The following is a 14,795-nucleotide window of genomic DNA, read 5'->3' as shown; positions in this document are numbered from 1 at the left end:
AATAATTTTTTATTTTAAATTTTACCACTTTAAACTTTGGGTGGTTTATGTCTATGGTTGGACTCTGACAAATACAGAATTGATGCTAGGAAGGGTCCCAGGAGATAGACCCACACAGATGGGATTTGGGCATAGGTTTGGTTATCCAAGGGGCAGCGTCGAGGTCCTTGCCAATGGGAAATGGGATGCAGGTGATTTTTAGGAAGGGACCTCATAATGTTTCAAGCTTCCAGTTACTGTTCATTGTGATGAAATGCCAGCTGAGGCACATGCCTTGGGAGCTAAGTGACTTCTGTATTTGCCCACTGAGAAGACTGTGTGGGAAGGGTCCTTTTGGATGCACTTGAGCCCATAATCCCTGAATCACTGGTCAATACTTGGCATTAATTGGATCAGATAATTATTTTATGAAGAATTTTCATATGCCATCATCCTGACCATATCTTTAAGTGAATAGAAAAATTCTATTAAAAAGTCAACCTTCTGTCTCACTCTGTTGCCCAGACGGGAGTGCAGTGGTACAGTTATGGCTCACTGCAGCTTCAACCTTCTGGGCTCAAGCAGTCCTGCCTCTGCCTCACGAGTAGCTGGGACTAGAGATGCTTGTCACCACACCTCACTAATGTTCTCCTTTTTCCTATATGTGGATTCCACAGGTCTGACTTCGAAAACTTGAGTATGCATGGATTTTGGTATACACAGAAATGGAGAAGCTGGAACCAATCCCCCCATATACCAAGGGACAAATTGTATCTGTTTTTTGTTGTTGTTGTTGTTGTTGTTGTTCGTTTTTTGAGACAGAGTCTTGCTCTGTTGCCCAGGCTGGAGTGCAATGGCACAATCTTGGCTCACTTCAACCTCCACCTCCTGGGTTCAAGCGACTCTTCTGCCTCAGTTTCCTGAGTGGCTAAGATTACAGGTACCCACCGTCATGCCTAGCTAATTTTTGCATTTTTGTAGAGACGGGGTTTCACCATGTTGGCCAGGTTAGTCTTGAACTTCTGACCTTAGGTGATCCACCTGCCTTGGCCACTCAAAGTTCTGGGATTACAAGTGTAAGCCACTGTGCCTGGCTTTTTTTTTTTTTTTTTTTTTGAGATGGGGTTTTGCTCTCTTTTGCCTAGGCTGGAGAGCAATAGTGTGCTCTCAGCTCACCACAACCTCCACCTCCCAGGTTCAAGCGAGTCTCCTGCCTCAGCCTCCCAAGTAGCTTGGATTACAGGCACCACCATGCCTGGCTAATTTTGTGTTTTTTAGTAGAGACGGGGTTTCTCCATGTTGGTCAGGCTGGTCTCAAACTCCCAAGCTCAGGTGATCCACCCGCTTTGGCCTCCCAAACTGTTGGGATTACAAATGTGAGCCACCGTGCCCGGCCTCTCTGTTTTTACAATTATACTGTTAAATACATGATGTTCCATGACAGTGGTAATTTTTAATGACAATTTTTAACTGAGTGGAATTAACATAAAAATAATAAAGGTAGCAGCTAATCTTTAATGAGCTGTTACTAGGTGCCTATAAATACCATAGATTTTTAAATTCCCCACATCTCTTATTTCACTTAACCACTCCATATTAAATTACTCAGGCTTGCTTCAGGAACACATATACTAAAGTTGGAACAATAGAAAGATTGGCATGGCCTCTGTGCAAGAATGACATGCAAATTTATGAAGCATTACATATGTTTTTAAAACAGAGAAAAATATTACTCCTGTGTTTGTGCATATGACCTTTGTTCAGGTTGAATTATATCCAAAGGTGATATTTCCAAAAATGAGATTACTGCGAGTCACAAGGCATTAGCATTCTTATTACACTTGATGTAAATTGCCCAGCTTTCAGCCATGGTGGCTGTCGGCCTATAATTCTAGCACTTTGGGAGGCTGAGGTGGGAGGATTGCTTGAGGCCAGGAGTTGGGGGAGGCTGTATAGTGAGTCATTTTATCATTTTTTAAAAATTTCCAAGCTTTACCCTGGAAGGCTTATATACAATTTAAACACGACTAATGGTACAAGAAAATGCCCATTTCACTGCACCTTTGCTGGCACAGGGTATTATAACTTAAAAAGTTATTTTTTGTTTGATTATTTTTAGTAAATAAAAGACCTCATATTACTTTATTTTTGTCACATTTTAATATATTTTCTTATGTTAGCTTATTAGCTTTCTTTTTTGTTTGTTTTAAAGATGAAATTTCACTCTTGTTGTCCAGACTGGAGTGCAATGGCGCGATCTCTGCTCACCGCAACCTCCTCCTCTTAGATTCAAGCCATTCTCCTGCCTCAGTCTCCCGAGTGGCTGGGATTACAGGCATGCACCACCATACCTGGCTAATTTGGCTAATTTCTTATTTTTAGTAGAGATAGAGTTTCTCCATGTTGGTCAGGCTGGTCTCGAACTCTGGACCTCAAGTGATCCACCTGACTCAGCCTCTCAAAGTGCTAGGATTACAGATGTGAGCTACCATACCCAGCTAGCTGTATTTCTTTATTGCCCCCCCGCCCCACTTTTTTTTTTTGAGACCATGTCTTGCTCTGAAGCCCAGGCTTGAGTATAGTGGTACAGTCTCAAATCACTGCAGCCTTGAACTCCTGGGTTTAGGTGATCCTTCCACCTCAGTAACTGGGACTATAGGCACATACCACCATGCCTGGCTAATTTTTTTTTTATTTTTAGTAGAGATGAGGTCTTGCTATGTTTCCCAGGCTGGTCTGGAATTCCTGGCCTCGAGTGATCCTCCCACCACCCCCTCCCAAACTCCTGGTATTATAGCATGAGCCACCATAGCTGGGCTGTCCATATCTTTTCTGTTTATAGAGTTAATGTGTCTTTTACCAATTCGATGATCTATTTATTTAATCTTGTATTAAATTATAAAAATAGTAAATACTTTTAAATAAAGAAGTGAAAAACTTCCTTCACTCTTAGACCTGTCTTATCTCAGGAAATAATTGGCCATATTCTTCAAGATACAGGCTAATTGGATATCACTTCTCATTTTCATATTTCATGGACATTTGTGCCAATACCTATTGATCTGTCTTAATCCTTTTCACAGTTGCATAATGTTTTATTATATGGGATGTATTATAATTTACCAGTCAGCCGCCGTAGGCATTTAGGCTCCTCCTAATATTTGCTTTGAGCTCTTTATATCATTAAAAATTAACCCCCTCAGCCAGGTGTGGCAGCTCACACCTGTAATCCCAGCACTTTGGAAGGCTGAGGTGGGAGAACTGCTTGAGGGTAGGGGATCACCACCAGCCTGGTCAACATAGCAGCACTTTGTCTCTACTAAAAATTAAAAATAAAATGAGCTGGACATTGTGGTGCACACCTGTGGTCCCAGCTACTGGGGAGGCTGTGACTGGAGGATCACTTGAGCCTAGGAGGTTGAGGCTGGAGTAAGCTATGATCACACCACTGCACTCCAGCTTTGGTAACAGTAAGACTGTGTTTCTTAAATAAAATAACCATTAGGTTGGAAGATTGCTGAAGCTCTGGAGGTTGAGGCTGCAGTAAGCTGTGATGGTACCACTGCAGTCTAGCCAAGGCGATGGAGCAAGATTCTTTCTCAAAAATATAAAATAAAATAAACATGAACTCTTTAGCATATTTCCCAGTAATGCCTTCCCTCCTATGTTTTTCCTAGAAGCTCTTGAGTTTTGCTTGCTTTCCACATACCATTTACAACTTTTAAGTACTGATGTCCGTGTCATTCCTTCTTTTATTTTCAAGAATGTCTTTTTGTCATTTCCAGCTGGATCTACCATGAAAGACTTCAGAGTCCAGGAGGAGACTGACTCAGCAGCATGTTATTCAGGTACAAAAAGACTTGGACAATAACTCAAAAATGATCAAATAACAGTGCATGCGTCAAGTGCAACGGGAAGCACTTCTGGAGGGTGAGAGCAGCTTCCAGATAAGGTGACATTGAAGCCGGGTTTTGAAGGATGATGAAGAGTTGTATGAGAGTGGGGAGGGAAGGGGGAGGTGGAGGCATGGGGAGTGGGCTGGGATGGGATGGAGTGTTCCTGGCAGGGAGAGCAGCACTGTAAAGACCTGGACAATTAAAATGGCACATTTTGCCGGGCGCAGTGGCTCACGCCTGTAATCCCAGCACTTTGGGAGGCCGAGGCAGGTGGATCACGAGGTCAAGAGATCGAGACCATCCTGGTCAACATGGTGAAACCCTGTCTCTACTAAAAATACAGAAAATTAGCTGTACATGCCTGCTGCATGCCTGTAATCCCAGCTACTCAGGAGGCTGAGGCAGGAGAATTGCCTGAACCCAGGAGGTGGAGGTTGCGGTGAGCCGAGATCGCGCCATTGCACTCCAGCTTGGATGACAAGAGTGAAACTCCGTCTCAAAAAAAAAAAAAAAAGATGGCACATTTTGTTCAGGAAATGGTGAATTAAGTTTGGCAGGAATACTTTGGAGAGACGGTAATTTGCTTCTATGGAATTTTGCCCAAGAGACTTCATTACAGTTTCTAATCTTGTGATGTCATAATCCATCACTGTCCCTGTCAGATGGTTTGGAATAGCTGTGATGATCACAATAACATCAAACATAATATTTTATGAATTCTCCCAAAATCACAGGCAGGTGCCACAGTTAGCCCCATTTTCTGAATGAAGTGATGACTACTTGGGGATAATGAGTGTTTTACCCAAGCTCACATGGATATTAAGACTGAGTCAGATGTAGGGCCTGGTGTGACTTTAATGCTTGCTCTGTTCATGAGCACCACGTGTTGCTTCTCCTATACAGTTAAGCAGGTAGGGGGAAAAAAAAGCCTGTGTTTCTCTCTAGCCACACATTTCTGACTGAATGTGTGTGTGGAGTTTCTACACCAAATTCTCCAGGGCCTTGGATATTAACTGAGTATCCCACAATATTGTTCTGACACTACCTGGAGCTGGCGCAGACCCTACAGGTTAGGGGCTCAGTCCCATGAGGCTGCCCTCACTTCACATGCCAATGGCAAGTACTAGGTTGTCACCTGTACTTTTGACCAACATGTTACAAATCAGCGGTTTCCATGACCCCGTTCTTGGATTTAGTCATTTGCTAGAACAGCTTACAGAACTCAGAAAAACAGCTGTTTTCTTTTTTTCTGAGAGACAGGGTCTCATTTTGTTGCCCAGGCTGGTGTGCAGTGTGCAGTCATAGCTCACTGCAGCCTCGACTGCCTGGGTTTAAGTGGTCCTCCCACCTCAGCCTCCCTAGTAGCTGAGACCACACGCCCGCACCACCACATCTGGCTAATTTATTTTATTTTTTGTTGAGATGGGGTCTTGTTTTGTTGCTCAGGCTGGCCACAAATTCCTGGGTCCAAGCAATTCTCCCACCTCAATCACTTAAAGTGCTGGGATTACAGATGTGAGCCACCACATCTGGTCAGTTCATTTCCTGTTCCTGGTTCACTGTAAAGGACACATCTCGGAAACAGCCAGTGAAGGAGATGTGCATGCCAGGTGCAGTGGCTCATGCCTGTGACCCCAGCACTTTGGGAGGTCGAGGTGGGAGGATTGCTTAAACTCAGGAGTTTGAGATCAGCCTGGGCAACATGGTGAAACCTTGTCTCTATAAAAATACAAAAATTAGTCAGGCGTGGTGATGCATGCCTCTAATCCCAGCTACTCAGGAGGCTGAGGCAGGAGAATCACTTGAACCCAGGATGCAGAGGTTGTAGTGCAGCTAAGATCACACTGCTGCACTCCACCCTGGGCTACTGAGCGAGACTTCATCTCAAAAATAAAATAATTAAATAAATAAAATGAGATAAATAAATAACCAGGCGTGGTGATGTGCACCTGTAGTTCAGCTACTAGGAAAACTGAGTTGAGGATGCCTTGAGCTGGGGACTCAGGAAGCTTAGCTTGTAGTGAGCTGAGATTGTGCCACTGCACTCTATCCTGGACAAAAGAGCCAGACCCTGTCTCAAAAAGCAAGAAAGCAAGGAAGAGGAAGGAAGGGAGGGAGGGAGGGAGGGAGGAAGGAAGAAAGGAAGGAAGGAGGGAGGGAGGGAGAAAGAAAGAGATGGACGCCTAGGGGAAAGTAAATGGGGAGGGGCACAGAGCTTCCATGCCCTCTGTTGAACATGCCACCCTTGCAGCACCTCCTGTGTTCAGCAACCCAGAAGCTCTGCAAACCCTGTTGTTCAGGGTGTTTATGGAGTCTGTATTATGCAAGCACAATTGAGAAAATCTTTGTCTCTGGTGATTAAGTCAACCTCTAGCCCCTCTTGCCTTGCCTCCTGGAGTTCAGCAGGTGAGGCTGAAGGTTTCAAGCCTCTAATCATGTGGTTGCTTCCTCTGGCAATCAGCCCTCCTGAAGAAATCTACAAGCATGTAGCCACCGAGTCATCTCAGCCACATCCCAAAATGCATTCTTATCATGCTGGAGATCCCAAAGTTCTTAGAGGCTCTTGTGTTAAAAAGCTGGGACCAAGACCAAATATTAAAACTAAAGATGCTCCTGTCATCTCTATCACTGAGGTCTTTATAAGCTTTAGAAGCTCAGTGCCAGGAACCAGGGATAGAGACGAAATCTATATATTTTTTCTTTTTTTCAGACAGAATCTCCCTGTGTCATCGAGGCTGGAGTGCAGTGATGTGATCATAGCTCACTAAAGCTTTGACCTCCTGAGCGCAAGCGATCTTCCCACCTCAGCCTCCCAAGTAGCTGGGAGTTCACATGCATGTCACCCATGCCCAGCTCATTTGTGTAGAGATGAGATTTAGTTATGTCACCCAGGCTGATCTCATACTCCTGGGCTAAAGCAATCATCTCACCTCAACCTCTCAAGTAGCTGGGACTACAGACACTCACTACCATGTCGGGCTAATATTATTTTTATGCTTTTGTAGAGGTGGGGTCTCACTATGTTGTCCAGGCTAGTTTCAAACTCCAGGCCTCAAGTGTTCCTTCTACCTTGACCTCCCAAAGTGTTGGGATTATGGATGGAAGCCACCATGCCCAGCAATCACAAAGGTCTTTATAAAAGAAAGAGGGCAGGAGAGTCAGAATTGAAGCAGGAGATGGGGTGATGGAAGCAGAGTTAGAGAGGGAGATTTGAAGATGCTTCACTTCTGGCTTTGAAGATGGAGTTAGGGGCCATGATCCAAGGAATAGGGGTGGCTTCTAGAAGCTGGAAAAGCCAAGGGAACACTTCAGAGCCTCCAGAAGGAATCTAGCCCTGCTGACATCTTGACTTTAGCCTTAATAGACCTAGTTTGAGCTTCTGACCCCTAGAACTGTAAGATGGTAGATTTGTGATGTTTTAAGTGACTAAATATAGGGTAGTTTGTTGCGGCAGCAAAAAGAAATGAACATGAAGCCAGACATGGTGGCTGATGCCAGTAATCTCAGCACTTTAGGAATTCAGGCAGGAGGATCACTTGAGGCCAGGAGTTCAAGACCAGCCTGGGCAACATAGGAGACCCTGTCTCTACAAAAAATAAAATTGGCCAGGCACAGTGCCTCACTCCTGTAATCCTGACACTTTGAGAGGTTGAGGAGGGTGGATCACCTGAGGTCAGGAGTTTGAGATCAGCCTGGCCAACATGGCAAAACCCCACCTCTACTAACAATACAAAAATTACCCAGGCATGGTGGCACATACCTGTAATCCCAGCTACTTGGGAGGCTGAGGCAGGAGAATCACTTGAACCCAGGAGGTGGAGGTTGCAGTGACCTGGGATGGCACCATTGCACTCCACCCTGGGCAAGAAGAGTGAAACTCCATTTTGAAATAAAATAAAATCAAATTAAAAATAAAAAATAAGCCAGACATGATGGCATGCACCTATAGTTTCAGCTACTAGAGAGGCTGAGGTGGGAAGATTGCTTGAGCCTGGGAATTTGAGGTTGCAGTGAGCTGTAATTGCACCACTCCACTCCAGCCTTGGTAACAGAGTGAGATCTTCTCTCCAAAACAAAAGAAAAAAAGAGAGAAAGAAAGAGGTGAATATGGTGGTAATGGGCACAGATGGCAGTATTAAATAGAATGGTCAGGGGTGGCCTCCTATGTGAAAACTGAGCAAAGACTTGAAGGAGGGGAAGGAGCTGGCCAAGGTGCTGAGGGAAGAGCACTCAGCTCTTCTGTAGGCAGCTCTTCTGTACAGCTATTCTGTAGGCAGAAACAACAGAATAAAGTGTCAGGTGTGTCTGAGGCTCTGGAAGGAGGCCAGTGGAGCAGGAGAGAGGGAGAGACTTTGGAGAGGAGGCCAGGGAGTTGCTGGGCAGGGATCAGTACAGATCCTGTAAGCCCTGTGAGGTTAATGCTGGGACATTGGCTTTTACTCTGAGATGGGAACTGCAGGAGGGTTCTGAGCAGAGAGGCGACATGATCTGTCTCTCAATTTAAAAGCATTCTCTGGCTGCTGAGTTGAGAAAGATTTGGGTAGAAGCATGGGGGGTCAAGCTGTGGCAACAGGTGAGAGATGATAGTGGTCCTGATGATAGTGGTCCTGACCAGGATCATGGAGGTGGTGAGAGATGGTCAGAGGAGAGAAGTAGGGGAGGAGGCCAGGGAGCTGCTGGGTGGGGATCTTCAGTACACGGTGAACGCAGTCAACAGGATTTCCTGACAGACTGGATGTGAGGTGTGAGAGAAGACAGGGGTCAAAGTTGGGTTTCATTTTTATTGAATTATTAAGTAATTTTTAAAAACACTACTGCCTTTCTCAATCTTACCAAGTATGGGATGGTAGATTAAAGAAATCTCTTCAGGCTCAGTGCAGTGGCTCCTGCCTGTAGTCACAGCTGTTTGGGAAGCAGACATGGGAGTATCTTTTAAGGGCAGGAGTTCAAGACCAGCCTGGGCAACATAGGAATAGATGTCCCCTCTATGAAATATTTTTCAAAATTTAACAAAATAAAATAAATTAGCTAGACATAGTGATGTGTACTTGTAGTCCCAGCTACTCAGGAGGTTGAGGTGAGCAGCTCTCTTAAGGTCAGGAGTTTGAAGCCAGATTGGGCAACATAGCAAGACTTCTCACTCTACAAAAAAATTTTTAAAAATTAGCCAGGTATGGTGGCACTCAACTGCAGTACCAGCACTGGGGAGCTGAGGCAGGAAGATGGCTTGAGCCCACGAGGTTGAGGCTGCAGTGAGCTATAATTGCACAACTGCACTCTAGCCTGGGTGACAGCAGGACCTTTTCTCACATACTAATAGAAATTCAAATAAAATAAGGAAATCTCAAGTCAGAGCCTTTTGGCTCTGCAGCCCTTGCAACCCCGGAGCCGTGCAGTGGGGTTTTTATCACTAGGAATGAGGAGGATCCTGCCCAGTGTTGTTGCCTGACTAATCAATGTTTCAAAAAATATATTAATTGGGCTGGGTGAGGTGGCTTATGCCTGCAATCCCAACACTTTGGGAGAACAAGGTGGGTGGATTGCCTGAGGTCAGGGGTTCGAGAGCAGCTTTGACAACATGGCAAAACCCCATCTTTACTAAAAATGTGCAAAAACTAGCTGGGCATGGTGGTGGGTGCCTGTAATCCAAGCTACTTCAGAGTCTGTGGCAGGAGAATTATTTGAACCCAGGGGGCAGAGTTTGCAGTGAGCTGAGATTGCATTGCTTCACTCTAGCCTCGGTGAAAGAGTGAGACTCTGTATCAAAAAAAATATATATATTACTTATATCAACATGTAATGGTTTTATTATTACTATTATTTAAGATGGGGTTTCACTCTTGTTACCCAGGCTGGAGTGCAATGGTGCGATCTCGGCTCACTGCAACCTCGGCCTCCCAGGTTTAAGCAATTCTCCTACCTCAACCTCCCGAGTTGCTGGGATTACAGGTGCCTGCCACCACACCTGGCTAATTTTGTAATTTTAGTAGAGACAGGATTTCACCATGTTGGAGGGCTAGTCTCCATCTCCTGACCTCAGGTGATCCGCCCACCTCGGCCTCCCAAAGTGCTGGGATTATAGGCATGAGCCACCTCGCCTAGCCAATTTTGTTATTAATATGTAATATATAATAAATATTTTTAAAGTTGTGTTTTGTATTAGTTATATCAACATTTAATGGTTTTGTTATTAATATGTAATGAATAAAAATATTTTTAAATTTTTTTCTTATTTTTTAACTTTATTTGTATAAAGAAAAAGTCTTAGAGATCTTATATAAAGTTAAAAAATGTAAAGGGATGCTAGACCCCAAAAGATTTAGAACTTCCCATTTAGAAATATTCAGAGTAAGCCACATACAACTTGTTACTTATCTATTTTCTTTCTTTCTTTTTTGTTTTAGGAGATGGGGTCTCGCTCTGTCACCTTGGCTGGAGTACAGTGGTGCAATCACAGGTCACTGCAGGCTTGAAACCCTGGGCTGAGGATTCTCCTGCCTCAGCCTCCTGAGTAGCTGGGACTGTAGGTATACATGATGACACCTGGTTAATTTTTAAATTTTTTTATAGACATGGGGTCTTACTTTGTTGGTCAGGCTGGTGTCAAACTCCTGGCCTCAAGTGACCCTTCTACCCCGGCCTCCCATCCTAGAGTTATGATCCACCACAGTGAGCACTTGTTCAATTTTCTAAAAGAATAAACATTTCTAAAGTAAGGCTGCGGGATGATGGCAGGAAGATAAAAGTAAAAAAAGGAAGAATAAATTCTAATGATTTATTCCCACATATTCTTTTGACAGCAAGAAGACCTTTTAGTAGATATGCTTTTTACAAACAAACAAAAGGCAAATAAACAGTGTTGTACAGGAACTTCAATACACACTGTAGTATTCCCACTTTTCTAACATCAGGGAGATTCTTCGTGGTTTACTTAACTATCGCTATCAGTATTTTCCTCCTCTGATCATTTTTATCAACTTACTCATCGTTAACCCCTCTCCAAGTATGTCACATCGTGACACACTGCTGCTGCACAAACATGGCCGGGGTCATCCTATTGTACACGTAGAATGCTTCCCTAATTTCTTTTTTTATGCTCTGTCTCTGTGTTTTGCATTTTTCTTACCTTTATTATCGGAAACTCCAGAAAGTTAATTGTATTAATTTATCACTATTTGTTTCATTAATTTAAACTTTGCTTATATGGAATTTTCCCCAACAGCCCTCATTACAATTTCTAACCTGTTGTTTTCTTTTTTTTTTTTTTTTTCTGAGACAGGGTCTTGTTCTGTTGTCCATGCTAGACTATAGTGGTGCTATCACAGCTGAATGCAGCCATAACCTACCCCAGATTCAAGCAATCCTCCCACCTCAGCTTCCCAAATGGCTGAGACTGTAGGTGTTTGCCATTATGCCCAACCAATATTTCGACTTTTCCTATACGTGAGTTCCAGAGGGCCGACTGTGAAACGTGAGTATGCATGAATTTTGGTATATGCAGAGATGGGGAGCTGGAAGTAATCCTCTCTTTATACTAAGGGATGATTGTAGATGTTTTTACAATTATGCTGGAGGACCCATATTGTTCCATAGCCTTGAAAATGATAGTTTTAATGCCAAATAATTTTTAATTGAGTCGAATAATGAAAAAAAAAAAGCAGCTGGCCAGGTGTGGTGGCTCACACCGGCAATCACAACACTTTGGGAGGCTGAGGCAGGAGGATAGCCTGAGGCCAAGAGTCTGAGACAGGCCTCAGTGACAAAGGGAGTCACTATTCCAACGGAAAAATACATGAATTAGCCTAGTGTAGTGGCATGTGCCTGTAGTCCCAGCTGCTTGAGACCAGGGAGGCTGAGACTGCAGTGAGTCATAATCAGGCCTCTGCACTCCAGCCTGGGTGACAGAGTGAGACCCTGTCTCAAAACAACAAAAAACTAGCAGCTAACATTAACTGATCTTTTACCAGGGGCCTATAAATACCATAGTTCAATTTCTTATAACTTTATTTCACTTAACCTGTCTTAAATTACTCCCAGATTTTCACTGTTTGTGCAGATGACCTTTGGTTTAGATTGAATTGTCTCCCAAGGTATTTCCAGAAGTGAGATTACTGTGAGTCACAGTGAATGGACATTCTCATTGCCCTTGATATAAATTGACAAGGTTTTGGGTGCCTCCCAGCTATAATCCCAGCACTAAGGCTAAGGAAGGAGGCTAAGGCAGGAGGATTGCTTGAGGCCAGCAGTATGGTGAGACACTGTCTCTATTATTTTAAAAAATTGCCGAGCTTTACCTTGGAAGGATTATATACAATTTAAACACCCCCCATAGTATAAGAAAGTGCCCATTTCACTGTACCTTTCCCAGCACATGGTATTACACTTTAATTGTTATTTTATTATTTTAAATAGATAAAAGACCTCATGTTGCTTTATTTATTTGTCACATTTCAACACCTTTCCTTATCTTAGCTTATTAGCTCTATTTTTCTGTCTGTAAATGGTTGTCTTTGTTATTTTGTTCTTTGAAAAAGGGTCTTGTTCTGTCACCCAGGCTTGACTGTAGTGGCATAATCATGACTTACATGCCTTGACCTCTCAGGCTCAAACTACCCTCCCTCTTCAGCTTCCTGAGTAGCTGGGACTACAAGTGTGCACCTCCACACCCAGCTAAGTTTTTTCTTTTTGTGGATAGAGACAGGGTCTTGCTATGCTGCCCAGGCCGGTCTCTAGCTCCTGGCCTCAAGCAATCTTCCTGTATTGGCCTGTTAAGTTGCTGGAATTTCAGGCATGAGCCACCATGCCTGGCCTTGGCTAGTCCTATATTCTCTAGAGTTCTCTTTACTTTGTGCTAGCCAATCTCTCATTATGCTGTTCCCCTGTTATAATGAATAATTCTCTATTAAATTTTACCACTTTAAACTTTTGTGTGGTTTATGTCTCCTGATTGTGCTCTAATACAGAATTGATGCTAGGAAGGGTCCCAGGAGATAGACCCACACAGATGGGATTTGGGCATAGGTTTGGTTATCCAAGAGGCAGTGCTGAGCTCCTTGCCAATGGGAAATGGGATGCTGGTGATTTCAGGGCGTGACCTTATCGTGACTCAGGCTACCACTTACTGTTGATTGTGATGAAATGCCAGCTGAGGCCCATGCTTTGGGAGCTAAGTGGTTGCTGCACTTGACCACTGTAATGACTGGTGTGGAAAGGGTCCTTTTGGAAGTACTTGAGCAGAGGTCCCAAACCCAGAGCCATGGAGCTGTAAGGAGCCACACAGCAGAAAGTGAGTGATGTCTGGGGCTTCACATTCCTGCCTGAGCTCTGTCCTCTCTCAGATAAGCAGCAGCATTAGATTCTCTTAGGAGCACGAACCCTATTATGAACCATGCATGCCAGGGATCAAGGTTGCATGGTCCCTGTGAGAATAATGCCTGATGATGTGTCACTTTCTCCTATCACACTCAGATGGGACAATCTAGTCGCAGGAAAACAACCTTAACGTGTACTAATTCTAAATTACGGTGAGTTCTGTAATTATTTCATTATATATTACAATGTAATGATGGAAATAAAGTGCCCAATAAATGTAATGTGCTTGAATCCTTTGGCTCCGCTCCTGCCTCTCGGTAGCCTCTCCAGGCCCAGAACTTTTTCCATGTCGGCCTATACAGGCCAAGCTCATGACTCACAATGGCCTATTTAGGCCCATACCCTACCTCATGGTAGTCTTTGCAGTTGAGGCTACTGCCTGACGGCAGCCTCCACAAACCCAGGTTTATCATTATAATGGCCTCTTTAGGCCCAGCTCCTGCCTCCCAGCCTTCTCTCCAAATCCAGAACTTTCTCAAGTCAACCTCCTCAGGCCCAGCTCCTGCCTCTCATCGGCCTCCCAAGGGCCAACTTTTGTTTCACGGCCACTTTCCAAGACCCAGCTCCTGTTTTACAGCGGCCTCTTGAGGCCCAACTTCTGCTCCCGGTGGCTCGTACAGGCCCAGCTCCTCCCTTACAATGGCCTCTTTAGTTCCAGCTCCTGCCTCTGGGTGGCCTATCCAGGCCCAAAGTGTCCACAAGTCAGCCTCTCAAGCTCCAGATCTTCCTCCCAGCTGTGCCTAGAGGCCCAGCACCTGCCTTACAACAACCTCTTTCAGCTTAGCTCCTGCCTAGCTCCTGGTGGCATTTTTAGGCCCAAAACTGCCTCAAGTCAAGCTCTCTAAGCCCACATTCAGCCTCCCAATGGCTTGGACAGGCCCAGCTCCTGAGTGACAGTGGCCTCTCCAGGCCCAGCTTTGCCTCACAGAGGTCTTCCCTGAACAACTTTTTACCTGCCTCCTGGCAGCCTCGACAAGCCCAGGTCCTGCCTCACACTAACCTCATTAGGCCCAACTCCTTTCCCCTGACAGGCTGTCCAGGCCCAAAACTCCCTCAAGTCAGCCACTTTAGGCACAGCTCCTCCCTCCGACTGGCCTTTTTAGGCACAGCTCATGCCTCTCAGCGGCCTCTTCAGGCCCAGTTCCTGCATCTCGGTGGCCTCTCCAGACTGACAACTTTCCCAAGTCTGCCATTCCAGGTCCAACTCCTGCCTCCCATCGGCCTCTACAGGCCCCAACTCTGCCTCACAGCAGACTCTCCAGGCCCAGCATTTGTCTCACCACAGCGCCGCCAGACCAAGCTCCCACCTTTCAGCAGCCTCGACAGGCCCAGGTCCTGCCCACGAACAGGCTCTCCAGGCTGGAATCTTCCTCAAGTTGGCAATTCCAGGCCGAGCACTTGCCTCACACTGGGCTCTTTAAGCCCAGCTTATGCCTCTTGGCAGCCTCCCCAGGCAAACCTGCTGCATGCCAGCAGCCTCTGCAGGCCTGACCTCTGCCTCACAGCAGACTCTTCACAGCCAGTATCTGCCTCATCATGGCCCCACCA

At 44.9% G+C, this 14,795-nt stretch overlaps 1 long non-coding RNA gene and 1 pseudogene across 2 annotated transcripts in view; both read left to right on the top strand.

Annotated features, from left to right (window-relative positions):
* Positions 1-14,795, top strand: part of LOC135274631 (uncharacterized) — a 42,176-nt gene extending 27,381 nt beyond the window's left edge. For both annotated transcript variants that reach the window (XR_010342427.1, XR_010342426.1), the window contains 2 exons: positions 3,765-3,827; positions 10,280-14,795. This is a non-coding gene — a long non-coding RNA (uncharacterized LOC135274631). The remainder of the gene's footprint in view (positions 1-3,764; positions 3,828-10,279) is intronic.
* On the top strand, positions 1,591-1,690 carry LOC135274667 (U6 spliceosomal RNA; annotated as a pseudogene).

Source organism: Aotus nancymaae, unplaced genomic scaffold, assembly GCF_030222135.1.
Source record: "Aotus nancymaae isolate 86718 unplaced genomic scaffold, 86718_ANA_hifiasm-v0.15.2.pri h1tg000012l, whole genome shotgun sequence".
NCBI lineage: Eukaryota > Metazoa > Chordata > Mammalia > Primates > Aotidae > Aotus > Aotus nancymaae.
This window is presented reverse-complemented; position numbering and strand designations above follow the sequence as displayed.